The sequence below is a fragment of the Mus musculus genome, chromosome 13 (assembly GCF_000001635.26).
Source record: "Mus musculus strain C57BL/6J chromosome 13, GRCm38.p6 C57BL/6J".
NCBI classification, from domain to species: domain Eukaryota; kingdom Metazoa; phylum Chordata; class Mammalia; order Rodentia; family Muridae; genus Mus; species Mus musculus.
In genome coordinates this window covers 46,887,324-46,903,827 of record NC_000079.6, presented here as the reverse complement: position 1 = coordinate 46,903,827, position 16,504 = coordinate 46,887,324, and the positions used below count along the sequence as shown (strand labels likewise).

At 45.0% G+C, this 16,504-nt stretch overlaps 1 protein-coding gene and 1 non-coding gene across 10 annotated transcripts in view; one reads left to right on the top strand and one right to left on the bottom strand.

Moving 5' to 3' along the window:
• Positions 1-16,504, top strand: part of Kif13a (kinesin family member 13A) — a 180,831-nt gene that overhangs the window by 26,090 nt on the left and 138,237 nt on the right. The window lies entirely within an intron of this gene.
• Positions 1,136-1,237, bottom strand: Gm22960. The gene has a single exon (XR_003950784.1). It is a non-coding gene; the product is annotated as a U6 spliceosomal RNA (small nuclear RNA).

The following is a 16,504-nucleotide window of genomic DNA, read 5'->3' as shown; positions in this document are numbered from 1 at the left end:
TCTTATAAAGGATAACATTTAGGTGGGGCTGGCTTACAGGTTCAGAGATTCAGTCCATTATCATCAAGGCAGGAACATGGCAGCATCCAGGCAGGCGTGGTGTAGGCAGAGGTGAGAGTTCTACATCTTCATCTGAAGGCTGCTAGTGGAAAATTGACCTCCAGGCAACCAAGATGAGGGTCTCAAGCCCACACCCACAGTGACACACCTACTCCCAACAGGGCCACACCTCCTAATAGTGCCAAGACTATACAAACCATCACAACAAGTCATGTTGATATGTCATTTTTTATTGAGTTGAGCTCTGTCTGCAGACATAGGGAGCCACAGGTGGGTTCATCAGTGTCCCCCAAACCTGAAATTATTTTTCATGGTTCCCCACTCAAGAATGCTCTATTGGTTGAGCACTGCCTTTTCCTCAAGATGCTACCAGTTGGCAACTCTCACCCCCTGAAGGCTGAAGAGCCACAAATGCCACATAAAACTAATATGTGATATGGCCGTCCCTCCCGTCAGACTTTCTTGAAGAACGTGTTGGATAGTGGAAGCAGAGGCTTTTATCCAATGGGGACACAGATTGCCTCTGACCTTCACACTGAGTCTCCTGTTAAGGTGGGGTTTAGTAAATGCCGTTAAAAGTGACCTTCCTCACTGAATGATGAGCCCTCTTTGCTTAAACAGACCTTGCTGAGGAAGGCTTGTTTGGCGTTGTTTACTCTGCCTGCCCGTTTCCAGCCAGTTTATTTTTCTAAGAACACATTCTTTCCTCTCCTCCCTTCCAACCCTTGACTCTCAGGCAGGCGCTTATACAGAGAAACATCTGGTATTCTGAGAATTTTATTTTCGGTGGCTAGTTGGATAGTTCAGAAAACATTTTGTGTGGTATCTCCCTTATTTTCTTATTTATGTACATGGATTCTCTCTCTCTCTCTCTCTCTCTCTCTCTCTCTCTCTCTCTCTCTCTTTCTTTCTCTCTCTCTGTGTGTGTGTGTGTGTGTGTGTGTGTGTGTGTGTGTGCTCATGTGAGTGAGTGCAATGCCCATGGATACCAGCAGAGGGCAGAGCTGGATTCACAGGGAATGGGAGTACTGGAAACTAACTCAGGTCCTCTGAAAGAGTGGCAAGCCCTTGACCTCAGAGTCGTCTCTAGTTCCTTGCTTTGTGTGCCATCCTTGTGCAGGGACCATGCTAATCTCTGTATCATTCCAATTTTAGTGTATGTGCTGCCAAAGAGAGCGTTCTAGCTCATTTATTTCTTTTGTATTGTGAGTGACCTGTATAAAGCGCTGGTAAACCCTGACCACAGACAGTAAATTAATTAACCATCAATCAATTGATTGATTTAGATTTTTCAAGTCAGGGTTTCTCCTTGTAGGCCTGGCCTTTCTAAAACTCGCTCTATAGACCAGGCTTCCCTCAAACTTAGAGAGATCCACCTCCTTCTGCCTTCTGAATGCTGGCATCAAAGTGGTGCACCACCTTCACCCGGCTATTTTTTTATATTTTTTAAAAACAGGGTATGATGAAGGCTAAGCTGGCTTTCAGCTTGCCGGTTAGCTGAGGGTGACCTGCAGTTCCTGAGAGCCACATTCTGGGATTGCAGGTATATGCTACTGTACAAGGGTGTGTTTTTAAAAATGTAGACATCAGTGATACAACAATGTTAGAATTGTTTATATAGTTATAGTTGGATCTTTAAAATTAATATTGAATATATTGACATACATCAGTGGTAGGTTAAAAACAGTTTACTGTTTGGGGGAATAAAAAAATCTTTTGACAATAATGAGCTGGAACAAATGAAATTAAAATATGAGAATAAACTGCACAAGAGGAATTAATTGGGACCATCACAGTCTATATTGAAGGTAAAGCTGAAGGAATGGGATTAAAATCTCTGATTTTAAATATGAGTGGTTGACTTAAAAAAAAAGTATTATTAGACTACCCAAATGCAGCTCTTGCCTTCCAAAAATCAAATAACAGCTGTGCTGTATTTATAGAAAATATTTTACTATTTTTAGCTTGTGAGCTAATGTTATAAACAACAACCATGTATTTGAATATTTATAGGTGCCAGGCAGTGGTGGCGCACGCCTTTAATCCCAGCACTTGGGAGGCAGAGGCAGGTGGATTTCTGAGTTCGAGGCCAGCCTGGTCTACAGAGTGAGTTCCAGGATAGCCAGGGCTACACACAGAAACCTGTCTGGAAAAAAAAAAAAAACAACACCCCCCCTCCCCAAATATATATACATATACGTGTGTGTGTGTGTGTGTGTGTGTGTGTGTGTGTGTTTTATTTAACAATTTCAGATATTCAAAGCTCTCATAATATCTAGGTTTTAAAGAGGTAGTTGCGTGTAGTCAGAAGCATGCTTCCTGGGACTGTACAAATATAGATATCCTTGGTGTTTTTTAGGGATTGTATGCACATACTTGCAGTGGCCAGAAGAGGACATCAGTTCTTCCTGGAACAGGAATCACAGTGTGAGCCGCCCATTGTGGTGCTAGTTACTGAACCCCAGTCCTCTGCAAGAGCAGTCAGTATACATGCTTAACTGCTGAGCCATCTCTCCCCAAATGTAGACATTCCGAAAGGCTTTGGATCAAGCCCGTCTGCTGAAAAAAATGCAAGAGCAGAGGGATAAAAAAAAAATCAGAGATGCTTTAGGAAACAAGCCAGCTCTGTAGGGAGTTGGAGGACTTTGGGTGGCTCGCTGTTCTTGCTGGGATCTGATGAAGTGACTGTCACCTGAGACAAGTGTCAGTGGATGAACGTGGTTGACTCTCAGCGCGGGTGAAGTTGAAGTGTAACTACAGAAGCTACGGGCTTGGCAAAGGGCGGTGTCCGTGTCAGGAACCATATTCTGTGTCCTTATTGGGTTACTGGCCAGAAGGTACTTCAGTAGCAGGGTTTGGTGACAGCCTTTAGAGATATTCCACCTTTGGAAATGTCTTCTGCAAATGTTTTCTAGAGGAAGGCGGGGCAGTGACCTCAGGCTGTGCTTTTGAGACCATTGGGATGTTGAACTTCTCAGCAGCATTGGAGAGAACGGGATGGGGTGGGAGTGGGGGCCGAAGTCACTAGACCTGGCTGTTGTGTTCACTGTTAACACACCTCCTAGATGCACCTGTTGTGATAAATACTGCTTTCCCTGTATTATAGAGGGATAACTTGCCTTATTAGCATGCTAAGGTTTTTGCATATTGGAACTACACTACAGATTTCTTATTTCCATCTTGGCTGTTCATCCGAGGCTAAGGACAAGTAGAAGATGGGTAAGGCTCTCTAAAGTCGGCTTGCTCTGCTGACACCACAGTGTGAAGAAGCTTAACCCAGTGTGCTTAGGGTCTGGAAAATACGAAGATCAAATAAGCCCACCCATGAGGACAGTAAGCTCTGTCAGTGTCGTTATCACACAATCTAAAAGACAGTGGCTGATGAGATCATTAAATTTGCCAGGATTTAGCATCAGTGAGGAAACATGAATGCCCAGCACTCAGGAAGCTGATCCAGGAGGATTCTGTGAGTTCAAGGCCACCTGGCTACTGGGTGAGACAATGCTGCAACCATCTACACCGCTGTAAACAAACAGATCCAGACTTCTGTTAGCCCAACAGCCAAGTGGAGATGACCGCACCTCTCAGTGCACGGAAAGGAGACAACATTCTAACCAGGATGGATTCTTTATGCATTACATATAATTCAGCAAATGCGTGTTGCATGTATTCAAGGAAAACACTTGTTCAAGTATATTTGTGGAAATTAAAAGGAAAGTTTCACTTGTGTGTGTAATATGCCAGATTGTACTGTATACTATGTTCAATGTCCAGATGCATGCCGGACAAGGGTAGAAGGACCCATGGCAAACTTGGCCTTTTCTGTGACTTGGATGAATGCTTTGAAAGCAAAAGCAAGCAGACTACCTGGAGAATACCATGAACAGGAGATTTTTAAAGTTTGAATAACAGCAGGTAACAACCCTAGTGCTTGTTCTAGTCCTGGCTTGGCCTTGATTGAGAGATCTACAGTGAGCAGCCTTTCCCTGTGAGGGAACTAGTCCTAGTTGGTAAACTGAGGCTATTGGAGTCTGCTTCCCATCCTTACATAAAGAAGTGGATGTTTGGCAGTATGTGATAGGAGTAATGCTCTTTGGTATTTAGTGACTTATTTCCAAATTTAGTTCTTCCAAAAACTATTCCTTTTTATTTTTAATTACATACATGTGAGCGTGGGTGTCCACAGAGGCCGGAGTTAGATTCCCTAGGGCTGGAGTTCCTGCCCTGTGTGGGTGCTGGGAACTGAACTTGGGTCTCCTGAAAAGCAGGCAAACCTGTAGCAGCTGAGCATCTTCCAGCCCCAAGGATGAGCCGTTTAAACGTTTCAGAAGTCAAATGTTCTCTCACTGGGTTTTTCAGGATATTCCTAAGTATCTTTATGTATTTTGATGTTACATGTGTTTTATTGGTTTTTTTTCTTTTCGTTTTTTTTTTCTTTTTACTTGTTGGTACTATGAAAAATGTATTTGAACAGAAGGTAGAGATGGGACAAGTGCCATGAATTCAAGGTCAGTGTGGGCTACCAAGTGAGACCTTGTCTCAAAGACACAAAAAGAAAAAATGCCTATTTGAGAACTGCTAGGTAAATGAATCCCCAGGATCAAGAGAGACACTGCATTGTGATTATTCAGGCTCCCAACTGTGGATAAACCATTTCTTAAGATTCCATGAGGGTGGAGCTAGAGAGATAGATAGTCAACAGTTGAGAGCATTTGGCAGCTCTTCCAGAGGACCTAAGGTCAGCTAGCCCGTGCATGACGTGGCTTATACTTAACCACCCTTAACTCCATCTCTGGGCAATCTTAACACCCTCTCTGGCCTCTGCAGACACCTGTACATAGGTACACACACACACACACACACACACACACACACACATGCAGTAAATAAATAAAAGCATAAATAATACATGCAGTAAATAAATAAAACCCATACACACATGCACACACACACACATGCAGTAAATAAATGAAAGCATAAAATTCTGTGGGCACTCCTAGCAGGTAACATATAGGAAAGGAATGTATACAGCGTTTGCTGTCTGCCTCTGCTGGAGTGGCGGAAAGTAGATTCGACCACTGAGAGCCCTAATCATGGCGCTTTATTTGGTAAGCCGTTAGCAAGTCAGTTTATCAGAGGGCGTGCATTCACGCGTTCTATTTTTAATCTTCTGTCTCTCTCTAACCAAACACAAAAGTTTGCCTTTAGATTCGTTCAAATCCCCCTCTCACGTGTAGGAACTGAATCAGCTTGCTTTAGGCTTTTCTTGTACTTAAAGTGAGGAAGCGAAGATTTTCAATTTTATGTTTGCTGAGCTCAAGAGAGAAGAGCCCACAGTCTACTCTGGGAGCCTCTGCCAGATGTGATTTACATTTGAAAAAGGATTACCAAGGGAGGGAGAAGAGGGAAAAAGTACAGTGGCTACAGACTCCGTCCTCCCTGCAGGCTGAGATGTCCTCCCTGTAGACGGTATCCCCGGGAACTATTTGGGTCACTCCTCTTTCATTTTCAATAGATGCTTAAGTTATGAATGGCCAGTAAATTGGTTGTAATTAATAATTGTTTTAGTTCAAGACTTGGTTGAAGAGGAAAGCCAACCTTAGTAAATGCGGGAAGGCATGTTGCAGGACATGTGTCATGATTAGTAGACTATAGAAGCCATGGCAATTATCCGTATCAAAAGTCCAACGGCCGGCGGTGAACTCATTTTGTCTACTGGCTTGTCATTCTTTCGGCACTGGGAAGCTCATTTTTACAGTTGTAAGGTGGTAGGCTTGTGTGTGTGTGTGTGTGTGTGTGTGTGTGTGTGTTCCAAGGAGGAGAGTTCATACGCTTTTGTTAAGATCTCAGGTCCTAACACAACTATTTGGTTTTCGCAAATCTAGAAGACTAAGTACACTGGTGCCAGGGTGCTTAATGGTTATGCTTTGAAGCATTCTTTTCTCTTCTCTTCTCTTCTCTTCTCTTCTCTTCTCTTCTCTTCTCTTCTCTTCTCTTCTCTTCTCTTCTCTTCTCTTTTTTCGAGACAGGGTTTCTCTGTGTAGCCCTGGTTGTCCTGGAACTCACTTTGTAGACCAGGCTGGCCTCAAACTCAGAAATCCGCCTGCCTCTGCACTGAGATCCAGGATGTGTTTAGAGTCTGTCTCCATTTGAGCTCTCTAGACTATCAGAGTTGTTTGTATTGTATTGAAGGCTGGAATGTATAAGTCCTTACCTGTGACGTCTGCAGTCCCTCCGTGGCCAGAATTAAAATGCTATGGGTGGCTTTACCTCATACCAGGAAAGCCTCTTTGTTTACCACAATCAATAGAAAGCAGGGGCTTAGTGTACAATCTGTCTCACTAGTAATTAAATTATCAGTGAGTGATAGTATACTTTGGCGACTTTTCCCAGTAAGATTTACACTTACACCTGGGCACAAATACAAATTTTTAATGAGCTGTGGTAATTGGAGGCAGTGAAGCTGGGGGTCTTCCTGGTGTCTACATTCTCCATCCATCCCTCCGTGGTGTTGCATATGTGGTGTGTGTGTCCACACTGATTATAGTGTTTAAAGAGAGCAAGAAGCTAGGCTTGTTGGCTTATTTATGTCTGTAAACCCATGCTTGGGAGATTGAGACAGGAGGATGGCTATGAGTTTGGGGCCAGCCTGAGCTAAATAGTTCCAGGTCCAAGGATAGACAGCTTAGGATATAGTGTGAAACCTTGTCTCTGAAGAGAAGGAAAGGAAAGACAAGAGAAAGCAAATCCTTAAGATACTATTTGTTGAAAAAATACCCCATTATGGATTTTAAAGAATCCACACTTTTCATCTTTCAAAGAACCCACACTCTGACCTGTGCCTGTCAAGCCCTAATATGTTACAAAAGAAGCAAAGAAGATCAGTGGTCAGCCCTCCATCAGCGTGGGGACAATCTCCACCCCAGCACTCTCTTGGCGAGCAGGTTAAACATAGTAGGTCCTGTAGTTGTTAGAAATTAAGCACATGCTCACTAAGAATGTTATCAACTACCGAAAACTAGTCGACAATGGAGTCTCGGAAACTTGAAGTTGAGAAGAAACACAAAACCAAGTCAAAGTTGATAAGCTTAGCTATTATTAAATTCCGTTCTCTTTTAAGTCCATGTCTCGGGTAGGAGACTGTTTAAAATCTCTTTTATTTTAAAACTTTTTGGAATAGTGTTTATCTCTGCTAAGACTGTCCTCTGTGGGCACACTGACACCACAGCTCCTTCAGGAGTTTGGCCAGGCCTGTTGGTTACTTGTCTTTCCTTATAGAAGGGAGGGAGCAGGGGTGGGGTGGGTTTGAACCCTCACCTGCGTTTCCAGCCAGCTCTTCCAGTCAGTTGTATGCAGTTTTGCCCTAGTTGCCTGTGGTCTCTGGGAGGGGGTAGGGGATTTAGATGGGAAGGCTGAGGGGAGGCTGTCTGTCTCCACAGCCCCGGGGGTTCTTCATCCGTGCTGGGTGCAGGCCCTGTGTGCAGCTGTTTCAGTGTAGCCACCCGTCCATTCTCCACAGCGCCACACTCACTGCTCTATCCATAAGCCTAATAAACCCATTGGTTCCCTTGAGGGAACTTCTGTGGAATCCCCACCTTGGCTTGTCATTGAGACCTTAGAACACTGAGACATTGTCAACACCTTCCCAGGAGACGGAATATCTGCTGCAGTCTGATACAGGGGTGTGTAGTTTTTACACGGTTTTAAACTGGTGTGTGTGTGTGTGTGTGTGTGTGTGTGTGTGTGTGTGTATGGTGGGACTGGAAGGTACATGGTCCATATCCCTAATTTCTCAACCCCATGCCCTTCCAGCATACCTGTGAAAGGCGAAGAGAGTTGGGAAGTGTGTGTATTTCTTCCTGATCCTGTTCTTTACAATTTAACTGGATTTTTGAAAAAAAAAAATGTTGGCTCTGTGTGTGTGTGTGTGATGTATATATGTGTGGACTTCCACACCATAGTGCATGTGTGGAGGTCAGAGGACAACCATCTCTCTCTCTCTCTCTCTCTCTCTCTCTCTCTCCCTCTCTCGCTTTATGTGAGTTCTAGAATCTTAACCCAGGTCATCTGTGCTTTTCCCACGGGCCAGTCTCTCACTGAAGGGCTGGTGGCCGGCTAAGCTCGCGTCTCTGACCTCACCCACAGCATTAGGAACCCGAGAGACTGCAGTCACACCTGGCTTTTTATGTGGGCACTGGGGATCCGAACTCTTACTTTCAAGGTAAGCCACAGGGCCATTGCCTCAGCCTCTGATTTGTGTCTTTTAAAAAGGAACTAAATTGTACTTTTAACCCTTGCTGCCGCTTGGTTGCTCAACCTTCTTTTCGAACAAGTATTTATTTAGATCAGCTTACAGCCTACCTGACCTTGGTCACATTCGCTTATAAATGTGGTTTAAATATTGTTTTCATCCACTCTCTTTACTGTAATTAGACCAGAGCTGGTGGATCGGGCCGCCTGAAATACAGCAAGAGTGAACCAGCTCTTTAATGGGTTTATGAGGGTAATATACTTGAGTTGTCTAGTGGATCCCATCCTTAGGATGCTAATTTAAAGCTTGCTGCACAAGCCTTAGCCAATTAAAAAGTTTGTCATTAAAAACTACAAGAATTCTTGTTAGAGAGAGAGAGAGACTTGAGAATATAAATAACTGTTGTTTGCCATCACTTTAATTATGTGGAAGCAAAGCTCTGTTCACACAGCCTGCTGAGAGTCTGTTCTGGAAAAACCATCCACTGAGTCTGGGGATGGGAAGGAGGGGTTTGTCCATTCTGCAGGTGCATCTTGGGAAATGGGGATGGGGTAGAGAAAGGCTGCTTGATTGACCTTTGAGCCCTCTGAGGTTGATCTGCCGGTTCAGTCAGAGCATCTCCTCCCCGGGGTAAAATCAGCTGGAGGGTCACACACAAATACTTTGCATGCTCTAACCCCTCACCACTCAGGGGAGTGTGCAACCCTGCAGAATTAGCCCATTATGGGAGCTCATTAGAAAATGCAGGTGCTCCGGTCCCACACCAGGTGTGCCGAATTAAAACTCAGTATTTTAACACACTCTCGAGCAGTCTGTCTGCACACTCCATTTTGAGAAGCACGGCTCCGGCTCCATGATTCTTTCTGTTGTTTTGTTTTTTTTGCATTTTGGAGACAGGGTCTCATGTAGCCCTGGCTAGCCTTGAGCTGGCTATTAGGTGGGCATGGCCTTGAACTTCTGATCTTCTTGCTTCTGCCTCTGGAGTGCTTGGGACTACAGGTGTGAGCCACCATGCCCAGTTCTTAATTGATCTTTTCAGAAAACAGTACCCATGGTTGATTTTTCCCTTTCTTCCTTCTTGTAGTGCAATTGCTTTTAAAAAATAATTTTGTCAAGTGTGTGTGACTTTGTGTGTGTGTGCATGTGTGTGTGTGTGTGTGCATGTGTGTAGTACCTGAAGAATTTAGAAGAAAGCATCAGATTCCTTAGATCTGGACTTACCTGACATGGGCTCTGGGAAGTGACCCTGTGTCCTCTGTAAGAGCCCCAAGTGCTCCTATCTGCTGAGCCATCTCGACGGCCCCTCCACTGCCGTGTTAAATGGGTTTCTCTAGTTTCTCAACTCATGGCTTTCTCTCCAGTCTCCTCGCTCATAAATGGAGATAGTGCTTTAGTGTCCGAAGATTAAAGGAGTGAATGCAGAGCTCTTAAAACAGGTCAGAGCAAAGTGTTCGTCGTCTCGGTGTCTCTGTTATTTTCTTAATAACTATCCGCGCCACCGTCACTGCTGGCACCAAGTGACCAATGCAAGTTGGAGGTTCTTGTCCCAGGAAATGCTCACAGTGAGCACAAGTAATAACTGTAGTGGTCTGGTCCCTCTACCACAGCTAAGTCTCACCATGAACGCAGATGTGATGCCCAGCTCATTCACCCAACTTCTGAAAGATGGTCATATGTATGTATGCGTGTGTGTGTGTGTGTGTGTGTGTGTGTGTGTGTGTGAGAGAGAGAGAGAGAGAGAGAGAGAGAGAGAGAGAGAGAGAGAGAGAGAGAGAGAGAGATTATGTACACATGAGTGCAGGGCGTCCTAGAAGCCAGAACAGGACATTGGATTCCCCTGGAGGCGGAGTTACAGGTTGCTGTGAGCCATCCAGTGTGGGTGCTGGAAGTTGTACACTACTCTTCTAGGGGAGCAGCAAGAACTCTTTCATTTATGTATTTTAAATTGAAGATAAAGGTTTTTCTCCTTACAATATCTTCTGGTCACAGTTTCCCTTCCCCTCCCCTCCTCCACATCATTGATTCGGCATGGTAGCCCAATGCCTGGCTAAAGATGAATAAGAATGTCACCTCTTCCACGTAATGGGGAGGAAAGAATGTGGGACAAGGTAGGGGTACTGTAGAACATTGTCTTCTGCATAAAACAGCCATCATCATCATCATCAAGAGACACCTGAGATAGACTTGTAAACAAGAATTTCCCTCAAAGAAGGAGGTGGAGATGGTTACTGGACCACCTCACCTGAGGTCTTGGGCGTTCCCTCCTGCGCCTCTTGGCCATTTGTATGTCCTTCTGCTCTAATTGTGTGTGGTCACATTGTCTCTGAAGCTGTTAAGGCTTGTAGACCATGAAAGGTTAAGGAGGGTATGCCATCTCTGCAGTTATGGGGAAGTCAGCACCCATGCCAAGGGGTGTGGCTACCTTGGGGGTCACTCATACCCTGTAAGGAAGCCCAGTAAACTCATTGGCTCCCCGAGTTGGGCTTTGGTGCAATCATTTGTTGGTTTGTTGAGAAATGTATGTCTTTCAGAGATGTACTCAGAATCCAGTCTTAGTCGGGACTTTGTTGTTTGATGGAAGTTATCGATTCCTTATCAAGAGAGCCCTGGTCATGCCAGGATGTCATCAAGTACTTACAGTCCCCAAGCCTGGGCTCTGACCTGCCCAACTGGCCATTGGCTAATGGTGATGACTTAGGACAACATGCACATGTGAAGAAAATCCAGCTGAGAAATTGTTATTGTTCTCCTGCGAGTGTGTGGAGCACCCCCCATCCCCAGCACCTCGGTGAGACTCCATTACAAACAGTTGCACTCTCAGACTCTTAGAGATCTGCTCAGTGACAGCAACTGTTGAAGGGATAATCAGCTCAAATAGAACAGCCTCAAGGGGCTGTGAGAAATATAACACATCAAATCCAACACAGTTCTCTGTTGTCTTGCATGAGGTACACCCCCCACTGCTTTGCTGAACACTCGATTTCAGAGATTGAAACATCTGTTTGGAAGATCCGCCCAGAATGCAGAATGCCTATGTCTTCCTTGCAGGAGCTCTCTGCAGACATCTTTTGTTACATTCTTGTTAATATTTGTAGCAGATGCATGGGTACCAGGGAGTGGAGAGGGGGGCTATCCTAGTATATCATCCAGTTTTCCCAAGATTTAAATTGTGTTTCTTTCCTTAATTGGAACAAATTAATGGGAGTCTGAAAGAAGTAGTTTATGCCAGTTTGATTGCCTAACGATTGCGTTTACATTAGAGTTAAATGACCCATGTCCTTGTCTTCATGGGAGTTTTGCCACGCTGGGCTATAAAACTTCATGAGATGGGTTGGCTGTGTTGAACTGGCTTTATGGAATGAGTAAATAAAAATTAACTGCATACACCCTGCTTATAGAGATTAGTCCTTTTATTTGTCTGTCTATCTGGCTGAGTGCAGATGCAGGCTCCAAAGGGACCTTAATTCCTAAGGCTTTCTGTTCTAAGATAACTGGAGGAAAACTTCTGTATATGGTGAGGGAGTGGAGGATAAAGATGTTTTTTTTTTCCTTTAAAGTACTGTATTTAATCCATAATTGCTCAGGAGATCAAGATATTAATTTCTGACATATCATTGGATACAGCTGCCAAACTCCTGAAAGGAAAGGTTATTTAAACACCAGTGGTTTTAGGTTCAAGTCATAAGTACACATCTCAAGTCTGCCATGTGACTGATAATGACCACTATATAAAATATCAAAGAGTGGATGGTGGTTTCCTTTATTTGTGAAGTCCTTCATGATTTATTTTATCTCATTCTGTGTGTGTGTGTGCCCCCGTGAGAGAGGTCAGGATAGGACATTGGGTATTGGATCTCTCAGAGCGGGACTTACACGCTTTTGTATCCAGCTGACATGTGGCTGCTGGGGTCTGAACTCCCACCCTGTGTCTCTACCCTCTAAGCTCCAGGAAGACAGCAAACCTCTCTCACTGACTAGTCATGCCATTTGGGTACGTGTCTCTTGACCATCCTTTTTCTCTTCATTCATTCATTCATTCATTCACGTCTTAGGTGTCTTTGTTGAGCATTTAACTGTGTGTCAGTCCCCGTGCTCCATGACAGTTTGATGGTTCATCATCTCCTTAATTACCGTAAATATGCACATGAGTAGCAATGTCTGCCATGCAGCTGACCATCCCCCAGTCCTAGAGTAGTGCTGCTTCTCAGGCTGAATCAAACAGGGCTCTGTTTCTAAGACACCACCAGCCTGGCACACACAACCTGCAGCCCCTTCAAACCTCTCCTTCCTCTTCACTTGGAACTATGATGCACCCATTGAGATCTGACGAGTGCGTGTGTTCGTGTGTGTGTGTGTGTGTGTGTGTGTGTGTGTGCGCGCGCGCGCGTGCGCACACACGGGGAAGGAATGCTAACATAAGTGCATGTGTTCTCACCCAGAACTGCCCCCATTAACAAACATGCCCTGTGCACTTAGAATAAGATAAAGGCAGATAAAGTTTAAAGAGATAATATAATTTTAAGTTTCCAATCTCCCTCCTCCCCTTCCTTGGGGCTTTGTTTTGTTTTGTTTTGTTCGAGATAGGGTTTCCTCTGTGTAGCCCAGGTTGTCCTTGAACTGGTAGTGATTTTTCTGCCTCAGTATCCCCAGTGCTAGGATTAATAGGCATGGGCCCCCATGCTGGTCCCTTAAAGGTCTCTTTCAAGCTATTTCAACCCTCAGATTTTATCTACACTCTAACTTGGCTGGAACTGAGTTATTTGATCTTCCTAAAAGTCATCATTTGCAATAATTAGGTAGGATAAATCGGCTTTTGGTTATATGCCTGAATAACCTAAGAGTATTTTTGCTTTTTGCAACAGTCCTGTGGCTATGAAGGAGATCACCCCACCACTACCCCATCTCTTCTCTTATGCAGAAGAGGGTTGGGCTTTGAGAGAGCTGAAACCCCTTTCCCTGACTTTATGGGTTTGGTTGGTTTTTGAGGCAGGGTCTCTCTGTGTAGGCAGGCTGGCCTTGAACTTGTGATGGTCCTTCTGCTTCGCTCCTCTGGAAACACATGCTACCAGCCCTTCGCTTAGTGGGGGATCATGCATGCCATGATCCATGTCTGGCCATCAAAGGACAACTTGTGGGAGTTGGTTTTTTCCTTCTACCATAGGGGTCCCAGGGACTGAACTCAGGTCATGAGGCCAGGTGACAAGCACCCGCTGAGCCTCTTGCCAGCCCTGCCCCTTTACTTGCTGTGGGGTGTATTGATTTGCACACCACCAGCGAGGGCTGTGTATTAGAGCCTTCAGGGAAGTTCACACTTTTCCCTCTGAAGGTTTGCTAATTGATTTGTTTTAGCAAATTGACAGAAGAAAAGGAGCATTCATTTATTAATGTGTCTAGGAGTCATATGAAGTGTGAAACTCAAAGCTGAGTTGAGGTACAATTCAGTCTCATTAGGGGAAGGAGAAATGGGGTGTCTGTGTGTGTGCGTGTGTGTGTGTAGTATGTGTGTGTGTGTGTGTGTGCTTGTAGTATGTGTGTTTGGTGTGGGGGGTGTGTGGTGTGTGTGGCATGTATGTGGGATGAGTGTGTGTTATGGGTGTGTATATGTTGTATGGTGTGTGGTGTGGGGAGGTTGTGTGTGGGACGCGTGTGTGTGTGTGTGTGTGTGTGTGTGTGTGTGTGTGTGTGTGTGAAGGGGCTCTATGTATGTATGTGAATAGAGAGTGGGTTGGAGAGAGTCCCTCTGAGTTCCAGGAGTGATCCTGGATCCTCCAATGGCAGGAGTATAAATAACCCTCCTTTGGTAGGAAGGAAGACTCAGTAAGGGGGTTTGAGGACAATTGTGTTTGTCTCGATGGAGTTGGTGTAGATCTAAAGTAAACAAGGGCAATTCCAAGGAAACCTTCTCTGTACTTCAGAGGAAAAGGGACCAGAGATGATGAAGATACGGGTTAGCCAAAATTAGAGAGATGTGACTGTTAATTAGAATTTAGAGAGATTGCTCAGTGCGTCTAAACGCCGCACCTGGGCCTCCTTCATTTCTAAGCACGGGAGGAGGCAGCTGAGAACAAGGCTGCCTTCCCTGAATCGAAGTGTCCGGCAGCCGGGGCCAGAAGAGGTTACTTCGAGAATCTTTTTGAGGGGTCATGGTGCCCGCTCAAAGCCAAGTCAGAGCGGATCCAGGAGGCCTTGGCATTGAACTTCCCGTGTGGGAGGCTCAGCAGTACTGATCCTGGGCTTGAGCCGTGGGATTTCATTTCCCCAGGACAGCAGCCAATGTGCAGAAAATTTATGTTAGAAAATTTGAGAACTATGGATAACATAAATTAAAAGAAAAAGTAGTTCCAATCTACCTCATTCAAAGAGAGTCACCACTACCAATTTGACTTCTGAACTCAGGTCAATGATTAAGATAGCCCAAACAGCCCCAAATCCACTTGATTCATTGGTTATCTACTGGGGATCCACAAGTATGGTTGCCACTTAGTAAGGGGGGTCCACAGTGGCACAGCTGACAAGGAGTTTGCTTCCAGCTTTAAGTCCATACTCTGAGAGGTCCTGGTCGCAAGGCTTTGTAAGTCTCATGTTATTATTGGAGTTTTGAAGGTCTAAGCCTGGGTCCTGGCAGCCCTAACAAGGCAGAAGGGGTTCCCTGTCCCCAGTAATGCCAACTGAAAAAAAAAATGGTGAGCAAATCAAAGAAGTTTATTGAATGTGGCCACAGTGGGGCAGGCGATGCTAATGACGCCCCCCCCCCCCCCCCCCCCGGCCATCCTGGTCTTGGCTTGCAGCGTGACTGGTAAGTTGTTAAAACGGGAAACCTCTTTCTGTCACCTGTGGTCCTGCTCCGGCTGACACTAGGCTTCCGATTTCCCAGTGTTCTGGTGGGAGGGGAGGGCGGGAGGGATAGTCCATTGGTTTCCGATGTGGGATAACTGAACAGGACACAAATGTCTTGCTTTAGAGCAGCTTCACTACTTCCAGGACTCTTACAGTACAGTCTCTGTATATGCAAATTGCTGGTAAAAACTGAGTCACACTTTACCTTGGATGGTGGCCATATTGGCATGCAGTCAACATCAAAGTATTATTTTTGTTGTCTTTTTAATACGATAATGAAGAGCCTGTTCACTTGATGAGAGGGCTGCCTGCTGGGACATTTTCTAGCATGGAGAGCAGGGGACCTACCCAGCTTGGTGGTGGCCGAGCACTTGCCAAGCATGCACGAAGCCCGAAGTTCAGTTGCAAACACCACGGAAGCAAAGTTCCTATTTCGGAGCGGGGAGGTAGTCTGCCTCTTTTCCCCAAGCAGGCTCTGGCGTAGGCATCCTTGTTGCCCAAGGGCAAGGGAGTATTGCATGCCCACCCCACCTTTTGCCCTCAGCTCACAAGGTCACTTTCAGGCCAGTCCCCTGTGGCCAGGAGACAGTAGTGTAAGAGATCCAATGTAGCTTTCTTTGTCACAATGTAGAAAGCCTTCCCTGGACTTCCCCAAACCCTTCCTTCTGTTATCTCATTTTTAACTGCTTATTTTCCCCTACTCTAAGGAAATAAATAAATCTCAACCCTGAATGACACAGTATAGGTGAAATCGAATAACAAAAGACTGTTCTTGCTTTCTAAGAGAAAATAAAACTCAGGTGCTGTGTTGCCATAGTTACACGGCACTGTCCTTCCATAAAACAGGGCACAGCGATATGTCAGAAAGCACTTGATGAACCCTGGGAGGTGCCCATGGCTCTTATGGAGTTATCCTTGAGCCTGCTCAGGGAGTGAAGTAGTTGGAATTTTCCATCAGGAGAAAAGCTTGTCTGATGCTTTACATTGCAGGGTAAAGACAGGTGACAGGGGCCAGATGTGATGCTCTGCGCTGGGGGCCTTACTGCTCCCTATAGCTAAGACCACATCTGTGGGGGCCAATAAACTGCAAACCAGCGGAAATCCCAGTTGCTGCATTGCTTTGATTTCTGTTCCTCGTTCACCCGATTATTTTCTTTATTCAAAGGATAGTGCTGCAGACGCTAGGTTGAATGGTCTTATCATTTCATTTCTTCTGTTTGCATTGGTTGGGGTGTTTGTTTTCATAAGTTACTGTGTTGTGTGTGTAAGTGTGTGTGTGTATATATGTATGTGCATATATGTGTACGTATGTTTGTGTGTGAATGTATATATATGTGTGTGTATATATATGCATGT